Genomic DNA, 13,143 nt, shown 5'->3' with positions numbered 1-13,143 from the left:
GCATAGTCCAACTCCTTGTTTTATTATTTTTATTTTATCTTTTTAGAGAGAGAAAGATGGGGGGAGAGAGGGAGAGGGAGAGAGAGAACCCCAAGCAGGCTTCACGCTCAGCACAGGGTCTGATGGGGGGGCTCAATCTCATGACCCTGAGATCATGACCTGAGCCTAAATCAAAAGTTGGACACTTAACTCACTGAGCCACCCAGGTGCCTCTTTATTATTACTGTTGTTATTTAAATTTTTTATTTATTTGAGAGAGACAGAAATTGAGAGAACTAGTGGGAGGAGTGGCAGAGGGAGAAGCAGACTCCCAGCTGAGCAGCGAGCCTGATGCAGGACTTGATCCCAGGACCCTGGGATCATGACCTGAGCCGAAGGCAGCGTTTAACTGACTGAGCCACCCAGGCACCTCCCTTTATTATTTTTAATAAATAAATGGAATATTGGTTTTAAGGAGCACTATATTATTTAAAAATAATATATGGAAAGTCCATTTTAATTCTACTAAGATACTCTGTCTATTGATTAACCACCTCTAATGTGTGCTCTACTTAATGTACCAGTTCATTCCATGCCTTTTATCAGTCATTGATCAGGTCTTTACTAATAAATCGTACAATGTTTTTTTCACCCCTGTAGTTTTATGTTCTTTCTTTCCTTGTAGAATTAACACTGTATTTTCAAAAGATTTTCAATTATCTCCTAGAGTAATGCGTACAGGCAATAAATCCAAAGTTATTTACCTATACAAGTGACTTGTTTGCTGTTACTTCTTCATGAGCTTGGTAGATCCAAGAAGTAGGACTTTTAAAATACCTACAGGCTCCTGTAACAAAGGAAGATCTGAAACTAAAATCATAAATACAAGCAACTTAAAACAGTTCGTGTAGATTGTTTCTCTTCTCACTTGATGCCTTTTATAAAGTAATGAGCAAAGTTAGTTCTCTAGGGACCCAAGATTGTGTGTTTATTCATTTAATACAGATTTCTTCTGTACTGTGCCCTGATCATTTTATATCCTCAATATTTCTGGAACCATTCTGTCAGTGCAGGTGTACTTCATCTTTATTTTGCATTACTGCCTTCTAATTCATCTCCCATCTTTTATTACAGTGCCCCTCAAATTCATCCCTCTCCACAGCATTTAGAGTGATCTGTCTCAAATGTAAATATGACTATGAACCACTGTTGAAAATATATTTGTGTCCAGGTATCTTAAAATTACATATAAAGCTTTCATAATCTTGACTTCTGCCAAACTCTGAAGCCCTTTCTGCTGTCTGCCCTTTTCTCTGGCATTCTGAACTGCCGGTGATGTCTTCCTCTTAGATCCCTGTATTTTAGACAAGTATTTACCCTGTTGTGTGCTTCTCTCCCCTTTAGACAAATATTTACCCTGTTGTGTGCTTCTCTCCCTTGTCTTACTACAGCCTTGCATACTCTCCCCGTTTTCCTCCCTCTAACCCCTTTGATTCTGGCTGACCTCACTGTTTTCAGTTTCAGTTCAGGCATTATCTCCAGAAAAACCATTCCTGACACCTTTTATCTACATGCTTCTTTAAACCTGGGTGCCTAGCACTTACTGGGAACTCCGTAAATAATTGCTGAGTAAAACAAAGACTGTTTACACAGAGATGACTTAAGAGATTGCCCCATACAGGGGCACCTGGGTGGCTCAGTCGGTTGAGCGTCCAACTCTTGATTTTGGCTCAGGTGATGACCTCAGAGTTGTGAGATCGAGCCCCGTGTGGGGCTCAGTGCTGGGCTTGGAGCCCGGTCAAGATTCTCTCTCTCTCTCTCTGCTCCTCCCAGTCTCTAAAAAAAGAGAGAGAGTGAGAGAGATTGTCCCATACAGTCCAGGAGCAAAAGAAAGAGATATATAAAGAAGTAATTTACAGTTCGGGTGGTGAAGATACACTAGAAAAATCGGTAAAGTACTAAGGTAGCCCTGAAGAAAGAGACACCTATTCATCTGGGGAAGAATAGCCATAATCAAGGATGACTTTACATAGCAGTCTGTGTCCTAAAAGATGTGAAGAAATTTATCAAGTAGTAGAGGAAAACATTTCAGGAATGTTTACACTCATCAGGGACATACACCCATAGGAAGGTGGTACACTAATAAAGGCATAAAAAATACTAATAATTTTGGAAACCATGAATAATGTTGTAGTTGAAGCTTTGGGTGTGAAGAGGTGCGGTTACAAGGTAAAGAATAGTCTGTTGTGATTTTGTATGTTTCTGCTGCATTATAAAATTTTGTTTCTGATTGTTTTGTTCATTGATGTTAGGTGGATGAACTTGTGAATGAAGCTTTGAGATGTTTGTATGTCTTTAACCTGGTGACATTTAGTATTTCCCAAATGGTTTGTTGACGTTTCCTATAATTAAAAGTATTTCTTAAAGTAAATATTCAGCTAAAGATTAAGTTTAAACTATCCATAGATAAAATGTTATTTTCTATTTTTAAGAAGGTTATAGCTTTTATCTAACCATTCTAAGTAGTCCATTTTAACTAAATGTATAGATTTGCCAGCAGAACTAGACTTAGAAAGGACATCAGAGGAAGAGCAAAAAAGACTTGATGAAAGTGAAAATAACCACTTACAAGTATGTAAAAAGTTAAATTTATAAAGATTAATAACTAGAGAATAGGCAAATTTTCAATTATTAGGAGGCAAAATCAATTAACATCAATCAGAAAGAAAATTCCTAAATCTTAATTCAAATTATATACTATGATAGTGTTATACATCACTATAATTATCTGTTTATGTACAGCTCTAATATAATGTCCAGTGAGAGTGGATAAGAAAAATGTTAATTATACTTACTGATTTCCTATGCTGAAATGAAATAACTGAAAAAGTTATTGTTTATTACCCAACTACAAAGGTCCCACCCTGGAAGGTGTGATTCTACAATAGGCAATTGTGCTGATTTTATGACCCCACTCTCTGAAGTCAACTACACAGAGATCGCAAGGCAAATTAAATCTTTAATCTTGGCATTAGTGACTGGCAATACAGAACTGCACATTTTGAACCACTGAGAATAATTACTCCTACATGAATCTAAGTCAGTAGTCATCATTATTATACTGCTCATAATTTCAACTGCTTAAACATATGATTCAATATTTGATGTTACCTTCTTTATCACATAAAAAGTTACAAAAATGTGAGGAAGCAAAAAATATTCAGGAGTTTTTTTTATCTCAATTCCAAGGAGGAAGTTTAGCTATAAGTTACTATAAATTCTAACAGTATTTTAAGTTTTGTAACTTGTAAAATTTTATAAAAACTAAATATTAAATTATAATCTATTGACTTCAATATGTCCATTCAAAAGATCATTTCATTTGAACTATGTTACATTATTAAAGCAGGAAAAACAATATAAAATCGGAAATATAAATTTAAATTTAACTTTTTACATACCTGGAGGTGGTTATTTTCACTTTCATCAAGTCTTTTTTGCTCTTCTTCTGATGTCCTTTCTAAGTCTAGTTCTGCTGGCAAATCTATACATTTAGTTAAAATGGACTACTTAGAATGGTTAGATAAAAGCTATAACCTTCTTAAAAATAGAAAATAACATTTTATCTATGGATAGTTTAAATTAAACTTAATCTTTAGTTGAATATTTACTTTAAGAAATACTTTTAATTATAGGAAACGTCAACAAACCATTTGGGAAATACTAAATGTCACCAGGTTAAAGACATACAAACATCTCAAAGCTTCATTCACAAGTTCATCCACCTAACATCAATGAACAAAACAATCAGAAACAAAATTTTATAATGCAGCAGAAACATACAAAATCACAACAGACTATTCTTTACCTTGTAACCGCACCTCTTCACACCCAAAGCTTCAACTACAGCATTATTCATGGTTTCCAAAATTATCAGTATTTTTTATGCCTTTATTAGTGTACAACCTTCCTATGGGGGTATGTCCCTGATGAGTGTAAACATTCCTGAAATGTTTTCCTCTACTACTTGATAAATTTCTTCACATCTTTTAGGACACAGACTGCTATGTAAAGTCATCCTTGATTATGGCTATTCTTCCCCAGATGAATAGGTGTCTCTTTCTTCAGGGCTACCTTAGTACTTTACCGATTTTTCTAGTGTATCTTCACCACCCGAACTGTAAATTACTTCTTTATATATCTCTTTCTTTTGCTCCTGGACTGTATGGGACAATCTCTCTCACTCTCTCTCTTTTTTTAGAGACTGGGAGGAGCAGAGAGAGAGAGAGAGAATCTTGACCGGGCTCCAAGCCCAGCACTGAGCCCCACACGGGGCTCGATCTCACAACTCTGAGGTCATCACCTGAGCCAAAATCAAGAGTTGGACGCTCAACCGACTGAGCCACCCAGGTGCCCCTGTATGGGGCAATCTCTTAAGTCATCTCTGTGTAAACAGTCTTTGTTTTACTCAGCAATTATTTACGGAGTTCCCAGTAAGTGCTAGGCACCCAGGTTTAAAGAAGCATGTAGATAAAAGGTGTCAGGAATGGTTTTTCTGGAGATAATGCCTGAACTGAAACTGAAAACAGTGAGGTCAGCCAGAATCAAAGGGGTTAGAGGGAGGAAAACGGGGAGAGTATGCAAGGCTGTAGTAAGACAAGGGAGAGAAGCACACAACAGGGTAAATATTTGTCTAAAGGGGAGAGAAGCACACAACAGGGTAAATACTTGTCTAAAATACAGGGATCTAAGAGGAAGACATCACCGGCAGTTCAGAATGCCAGAGAAAAGGGCAGACAGCAGAAAGGGCTTCAGAGTTTGGCAGAAGTCAAGATTATGAAAGCTTTATATGTAATTTTAAGATACCTGGACACAAATATATTTTCAACAGTGGTTCATAGTCATATTTACATTTGAGACAGATCACTCTAAATGCTGTGGAGAGGGATGAATTTGAGGGGCACTGTAATAAAAGATGGGAGATGAATTAGAAGGCAGTAATGCAAAATAAAGATGAAGTACACCTGCACTGACAGAATGGTTCCAGAAATATTGAGGATATAAAATGATCAGGGCACAGTACAGAAGAAATCTGTATTAAATGAATAAACACACAATCTTGGGTCCCTAGAGAACTAACTTTGCTCATTACTTTATAAAAGGCATCAAGTGAGAAGAGAAACAATCTACACGAACTGTTTTAAGTTGCTTGTATTTATGATTTTAGTTTCAGATCTTCCTTTGTTACAGGAGCCTGTAGGTATTTTAAAAGTCCTACTTCTTGGATCTACCAAGCTCATGAAGAAGTAACAGCAAACAAGTCACTTGTATAGGTAAATAACTTTGGATTTATTGCCTGTACGCATTACTCTAGGAGATAATTGAAAATCTTTTGAAAATACAGTGTTAATTCTACAAGGAAAGAAAGAACATAAAACTACAGGGGTGAAAAAAACATTGTACGATTTATTAGTAAAGACCTGATCAATGACTGATAAAAGGCATGGAATGAACTGGTACATTAAGTAGAGCACACATTAGAGGTGGTTAATCAATAGACAGAGTATCTTAGTAGAATTAAAATGGACTTTCCATATATTATTTTTAAATAATATAGTGCTCCTTAAAACCAATATTCCATTTATTTATTAAAAATAATAAAGGGAGGTGCCTGGGTGGCTCAGTCAGTTAAATGGCTGCCTTCGGCTCAGGTCATGATCCCAGGGTCCTGGGATCCAGTCCTGCATCAGGCTCACTGCTCAGCTGGGAGTCTGCTTCTCCCTCTGCCACTCCTCCCACTAGTTCTCTCAATTTCTGTCTCTCTCAAATAAATAAAAAATTTAAATAACAACAGTAATAATAAAGAGGCACCTGGGTGGCTCAGTGAGTTAAGTGTCCAACTTTTGATTTAGGCTCAGGTCATGATCTCAGGGTCATGAGATTGAGCCCCCCCATCAGACCCTGTGCTGAGCATGAAGCCTGCTTGGGATTCTCTCTCTCCCTCTCCCTCTCTCCACCCATCTCTCTCTCTCTAAAAAGATAAAATAAAAATAATAAAACAAGGAGATGGACTATGCATACATAGCTGAGAAGATGGTACTATATAGTAAATTCTCAACTATTCCCATCACTGCTGGGAAAGCCAACTCTAAAAAAAAAGTCATACAGAACATAGGAAATATTTTAATATTTGATTTGGGAAGGTGCTTTTTTTAGTTACAATGAATACAGCTTGACCAATACTTGTGAATTTAGAGCTATAAAATAAAGCTAAGAAACTATGTTTTGAGTAAGCAAACTTTAGATCTCTACCTAGTATTCCCAACTGGTCCCAAAGCTCTAAATATAATCCTGCTACCTACTCTCAAGTGAATGCTAAAAACTAGCCCAAAGGAAATTACTTTCTCGTAATTCTTCTTCAGATGTTCCTTTGGTTAGAGGAAGAAGACAAATGTCTTGCTAAAAGATATTCTGTTTGGTTGTAGGTTGCATAAAAGGAGTAAACACAAAGTAAATTTTGCCACAAAAATATTTTTGAAAAATCAGAACTATGGGGAAGTCATGGAGAGACTGAATTCTCTATGCTTCTTTATTACCTTGTTTGTGCTCTCTGCTTTCTGGTAGCTGTGATTTACACAGGTCATGGAGTTTATAATTCTCTAACAGAAACACAGCTCCAATATTATTAACCTTTTCTTTCTCTATGAAGGTCGTCCGTCCAAATTCTGTGGGTGCTGACTGATTTTTGGTCACCGATTGTGATACAGATGGGCCTTTATCATCAACTCTCAAATCCCTGGATCTTTGACAAGGCTCATTAGAGTGGCACAAACCGAAAAAAGACTTCCAACAGGAAAAAACTGAAAATAAAATTTCATTTATTAGAATGTAAGTAATAATATAAACTTGGCTAATTTTTATAAATCCTTTTGTCAGAGAAGGAGTCCCATGTCCTACTCTTCTCCCAGACACACTACAACTCATTCGTACCTTATAGTATTTAACATGTCCTATACTTGCCATTCACACAGCTGAATTTAACTGTCTCTTTTTTTTTATACTCTAGTATTCCATATTTAATTTACTCACCAAGCTCTAGTACATATTCTGTATTCCATAAGAGCTCTTGTTCATTAATAATTAAGATTTTCAAGGGTATGAATTATTTTAGTAAGAAAATTTATGTCTACCTTTTATGTTTAAATACGCACAGTGGGGGTGTCTGAGTGGCTCAATCGGTTAAGTGGCTGCCTTCGGCTCAGGTCATGATCCCAGGGTCCTGGGAGAGAGCCCCTCGTCGGGCTCCCTGCTCAGTGGGGAGTCTGCTTCTACCTCGCCCTATGCCTGCCTCTCTGCCTACTTGTGCTTTCTCTCTATCTCCCTGTCAAATAAATAAATAAAATCTTTAAAAATAAATAAATAAATAAATAAATAAATAAATATGCACCGTGTGTTCTAAAGACTTGGGGTTTAAAATAACTTTTAATGAATCATACTACTTTTAATTACAGTGAGATGGTCTTTCCTCAATGCACCAATATCTTCAGAAATTTTTTTTTATTTTTTTAAAGATTTTATTTATTTATTTGTCAGAGAGAGAGAGAGTGCACAAGCAGGGGAGCAGCAGAGGCAAAGGGAGAAGCAGGCTCCTCACTGAGCAAGGAGCCCGATGTGGGACTTGATCCCAGGATCCTGGGATCATGACCTGAGCCACAGGCAGACGCTCAAAGGACTGAGCCACCCAGGCGTTCGTATCTTCAGAAATTTTAAGGCCTTGGACAAACATCATAAATTCATCTGAGAAATGAAAGCCTCGGGTGATCTAATCATTTCCATTTAAAAACAGAGTAAGTCTCAGTCCACACTAGATCCAAAAACTACAGTGCCATGAAACAGAAAATGAATATTAACAAAAATGCTTTCCTTTTTTTTTTTAAACAAGCTTGTCTGATTTAAACCTCTTAAGACAAGTGAAAGAAAAAAGCAAGAAATGCAGAAATGAAACCTTAATGCCCATTTCACCACAAGGACCCCTTTATCATTTTGTATCCATGAACCCTGTCCATGGTTTAAAACAGTTCTCCCATGTCATCTGAGAATCCCTGGAGTTCCAAGATCCACCCATTCAATAATGCTAAATGTTATTTGAAATTTTCACTCTCATTCTCTTATTAAGTGTACGGTGAAGTTTTCTAAAGATAGGATACGTGATGGTATCACAACTCGCATGATTAGTGGGTCATAGCTCTAACGGCTAACAATGTATGATCGTGTATGCTTGTATTTTAAAGGCTTGTTTTAATTTCTAATATTGTAAATATCAACACTTAAACAGAAGTTCTTTGGAATTCCTAATAATTTTTAAATAGTATAAAAGGACCCTAAGGCCAATAAGTTTCAGAATTACGGTTTTAAAAGATTGTGTCTACCAAATATTAGGATATAACTAATTACTTCCCGCATTTTTAATAATCAAAGACACCATACACACACACACACACAAACACAAACACACACTCACACACACACACCCACACTCACAGTCCGCTAATCAGAACATCTGTTTGGCTTAAGATGATCAACATAATAACACTAAGATGAAATAAACTTAAAACACAATTGACATGTTAGCAAGTGAAGCTTTACTGTGACTTCCAGAGTTAAATCATAAAATACATTGTAGTTTCTGTCTCAGCCTCACTCTGGGAAGCCAGCCACCACATCACGTGGAACTTGCTGGCTGTGAGAATAAGCCACCCTGGAAGAAGATCCTCCAGCCCCCATTCAAACATTCAGCTCACTGCAATCCCGGGCCTTGCTGACACGTGACCCAGTCTCATGAAAGACTCTGAGCGAAACCATCTGAACAATGGAGTCCCTAATTCCTGACCCACAAAACTTACAAGAGAGAATAAAAATTTCTTGCTCTTTTAAGCCACAAAGTTTAGGGTAATCATTTATGCAGCAATAGATTCCTAAGACATGATAAAAATCAAAATGCTATTGTGGGAAGGAGGAATATTCACTGAAAAGCACAGTGTACTCCAACAATGAATCATGGAACACTACATCAAAAACTAATGATGTAATGTATGGTGATTAACATAACATAATAAAAAAAATTTTTTTAAAGCACAGTGTAAGTTCCAAGGGTAATAGAAAATTGTGTATCTTAATTTTTTTTTAAGATTTTATTGATTTATTTGACAGAGAGAGAGACAGCGAGAGAGGGAACACAAGCACGGGGAGTGGGAGAGGGAGAAGCAGGCTTCCTGCCGAGCAGAGAGCCTGATGCGGGGCTCGATCCCAGGACCCTGGGATCATGACCTGAACTGAAGGCAGACGTTTAACGACTGAGCCACCCGGGCACCCCGTGTATCTTAATTTTGATGATGTTTATATGGATGTATTCATATATAGAATTTTGAGCTGAATGTTTACTATCTATGCATTTTATTGCATTTAAAAAACACCTGAAAAAAAGTAATTAAACAATAAAGAAAACATGATTCAGGAAAGAAAAACCTCATCCGCGGTAGTAACTATACCATCAAATATTTAGAAACAAACATTAAAAATGTGAAAATTGTATACAAAAAATAAAAGACTATAACTCCTTGGAGACTAATACCAAGAGGAAAAAAAAGACCTAAAGAAAAAGAGAGACATGCCATGTTCCTAATAATAAAGGTAATTAGAATAATGAGCATTTATTGAGCGTTTTTAATGTAACAGGCTCTGGTTCTAGCACTGCACATGGATTACATCATAGTATACCTTAAAATAACACATGAAGTGGGGCGCCTGGGTGGTTCAGTCAGTTAAGCCTCTGCCTTTGGCTCCTGTCATGATCCCAGGGTGCTGGGATCGAGTCAGGCATCAGGCTCCCTGCTCACCTGGGAGCCTGCTTCTCCCTCTACCTGCAGCACCCCCTGCTTGTGCTCTCTCTCTCTCTCCCTCTCTGTCAAATAAATAAATAAAATCTTGAAAAAAAATAATACAGGAAGTTATTTCTATTTCATAGACAAACAGGTTGAGAGATTAAGTCAATATTGTCAATATGTCTATTCTACAGATAGATAATAACCTTTAAATTCAGTCTAATACCAAGCAAAAACTCCAACACCATTTTTATGAAATTTGGAGGACTAATTCTACAATATATATGGAAGAGAGAAAGAACAATGACAGGAGGATTTGCTTTATCAAATCATGCTATCCAAGGATGCAAAATAAATACTGATTTAAATGGGAAAATTTGGAAAAGACATTAATTAACAAATAAATAGGCAAAGTGAATATAAAGCCCAGAAATAGATCCATATATATGGAAATTTCTGGTTGTAAAATACAATATTTTGAATCACTGGTGAAAGAATATGCAATTCAGTAAAATGGTTTGGACATATATCCACCATTTGAGGAACAAATTACGTTGTTTTCCTACCTCATGCCATATGAAAATTTCTAATGGATTAAAATATCAAATGCTAAGTAACTACAAATATTAAAGGAAAGGTAATGTAAATTTTTATAACTTGGGATAGGAATGGCTTTACCAAATAACACTCAAAGCTCAAAACTCACCAAGAAAAAAATGGAAAGCTCTGATTACATGATTTTAAAATTTCTACTTATTGCATGATATCGTAAGTAAAAATTAAAAGGTATATTTGCAACATATGTAACTGGCAAAGAAAATATAAAGAACTTCTAAAAAGACAACTCAATAGAAAAATGAACATTGAATATATAGTTCACAGAGGAAATTCAAATAGGCAATAAGCATAAGAAAATATATTTGACTTTTCTAGTAATTGTAAAAATGCAACCTAAAATAAAAGTGAGATGTCATTTTATAACCTAACAAACTGGCAAAAATTAAAAATATTGGATTATATCCACTGTTCACAAGGATTTGGGAAAGGAACAATCTTATGCACACTTCATGAGAAAACCAATTAACAAAATCCTTTTGTAAAGCAATTCAACATTATTTTTCAAAGTTAAAATTTTATATATTCTTTGACGAAGTAATTTTACATCCATAAATCTATCCTGTAGAAATGTCCAAACATGAGCACGAAGATATTCTAACAAGGATGTTTATTGCAGCATTATTTATAATACTGAAAAATTTTAAATAACACAAATGTCTGTCAATACAAAGGTTAGTTTAATAAATTGGGATATATTACATAGTAAAAATACTAGTAATGATATGCAACTACTAAGACTAAGAACTTTGTGTATCATTGTGGAGCAATTACTAAGATATGTTCATTGAAAGTTTGTAATTATGCATGAAGGATTATTCCATTTGTTTAAGAAATCTATATGTATTTCTGTAGATATATGTATATAGATGTGTGTATTAATACAGTGAAAAAGAACTCAAAGGTACAAATCAAAATATGTATATAAGGTAGAAAATGAAGAAGAGGGTAGAAAATGAAGGAGAAAATGAAGAACTCTGTGTTCATGCACAACTGAGTCATTTATAAAAATACAATAATTTATTTCTATTACCTGTACAACCAAAAATACAGACAAATATGATCATCAAAATCTATTACATTTACAATATACAGTTTATTAAATATAAGACTCTGATAATTTGAATGGTAGGTAATATTGCCAAACTTTTTTATAATTTTCAAAGTTAATTTTTTACATTTTATTCAGCAAATATTGAAGGTCACTAAGCAACGAGCACCGTTGGGTACTTAGACATAGTAGACAGAGAAAACACAGCCAACTGCCCTCCTAGAGTTCACAATCTATTTGGAAGTAGAGGAAAAATAATAAGTAGTTAAATGAAATACAATAAATGTTAAAACGAGGGAAATATGGGGTACAAGGAAGAGGAAATTGCAAGAAAACCTAATTTAATCTAATCTAAAATTGACTCAAAGAGAGGAGATATGCCTTCCCAAAAGAGATGGTTACATTAAAACTGAAATGTTGACTCCGAGTAGCCAGTGAATAGAATAGGAGAGAGTGCTGGGGAAGGAGAGGGGAAAAGACCAAAATGAGAATGTTCAGGGCGGAAGCAATTATCATGTGCAAAGTAGAAATGGTTGGAACGTGATGGGTGGGGGTTGAGTGGCAAGAAGTTAGTTTGGAGAGAGAGCCCAGGAGCTATTTGTGAAATTTCTGATTATCCCTGTTAAGAAAGGAAGAACTTTATCCAAAAGGCAATGAGAAGTCATTTAACAGTTTTAAAGCGGGAGCGTACAGGCTCAGATTTCTAGCACATTTTTGAAAGACCATTATCAGACGATCGTGGAGAAAGGACTCCCGTGGTACAAAAACGGAGGCCGAAAAATCTTTCAGAATACGGTTCCAGTAATCCGACCAATAGAGACAGAGATGTGGGTGGAGTTGAAAGATATTTAACGCACGGAATTCAGTGGGACCTAGGGACTGGGTGGATGCGTGAGGACAGGGAGAGGAAAGAATAAAGACTCCATTCCACCAGGGGCCGGATCCAGGGCGCGGAACTGAGGGGGCAGGAGCGGCCGCGAGGCAGGCTGAGCCGGAGGCGCTCGCGGCGGCGCTGGGGAGGGAAGGAGGGGCCCACCACGAGAACCGAGTGCACCGGCTCCTGGGCCTGGGGAGCTCCAGTGGCTCCGCAGGCCGAGTGGCGTTGTTCCGAGAAGACAGGAGGCCGCCAGGCTGGGGCTCCGAGTGTTCACGCACCGGCGCGCGGAGAGCACTCCGCCAGGGTCCTCCCCAGCCTCTGCCCGCAAGGAGCCTCGGTCGGAGGAGGAGAAGGCGGAGCCGGGCCCGAGAGCCACGGGAAAAGCTGGAAAGGGAAGAATAAAGAGAAGGCACACAGGAGCAGGGTGGCTTCTTGGCACCGCAGGCAGGGCTCCGACTCCGACGCGTCCTCGCCCTGCTACAGGAGGCGGCGCCACAGTGCCTGCAACCAGCGCCCGGGGCAGCTCCGTGGGGACCCAGCTTCCAGCTGAGTCCCACCTCCAGCGGGCCCGGGAGCTGGAGGGCGGCCTTGTGGGAGCCCCCTGCTAGCAGGCAGGCCACGTGGCCCCAAGCAAGGAGGGCGAACGGAAGGACGCACCTGCCTGGGAAGGCCCCAGGAGACTTTGCTGTGGCCAAGTACAGCTATTTTTCTTTGACTCACTCTTGGTACTTAAATAAACT

The 13,143-nt window shown here is 37.6% G+C and overlaps 1 protein-coding gene across 1 annotated transcript in view; it reads right to left on the bottom strand.

Moving 5' to 3' along the window:
* The window catches only part of LOC144382184 (ankyrin repeat domain-containing protein 26-like), a 38,422-nt gene extending 34,836 nt beyond the window's left edge, over positions 1-3,586 (bottom strand). The window contains exon 1 of the mRNA XM_078074142.1: positions 3,441-3,586. The gene's annotated coding sequence lies outside the window, so the exon portion shown is untranslated. The remainder of the gene's footprint in view (positions 1-3,440) is intronic.
* Positions 3,587-13,143: the final 9,557 nt, after the last annotated feature.

The sequence above is a fragment of the Halichoerus grypus genome, chromosome 6, assembly GCF_964656455.1.
Source record: "Halichoerus grypus chromosome 6, mHalGry1.hap1.1, whole genome shotgun sequence".
Taxonomy (NCBI): domain Eukaryota; kingdom Metazoa; phylum Chordata; class Mammalia; order Carnivora; family Phocidae; genus Halichoerus; species Halichoerus grypus.
The sequence above is the reverse complement of the archived record's forward strand: the minus strand, read 5'-3'. Positions and strand labels throughout refer to the sequence as shown.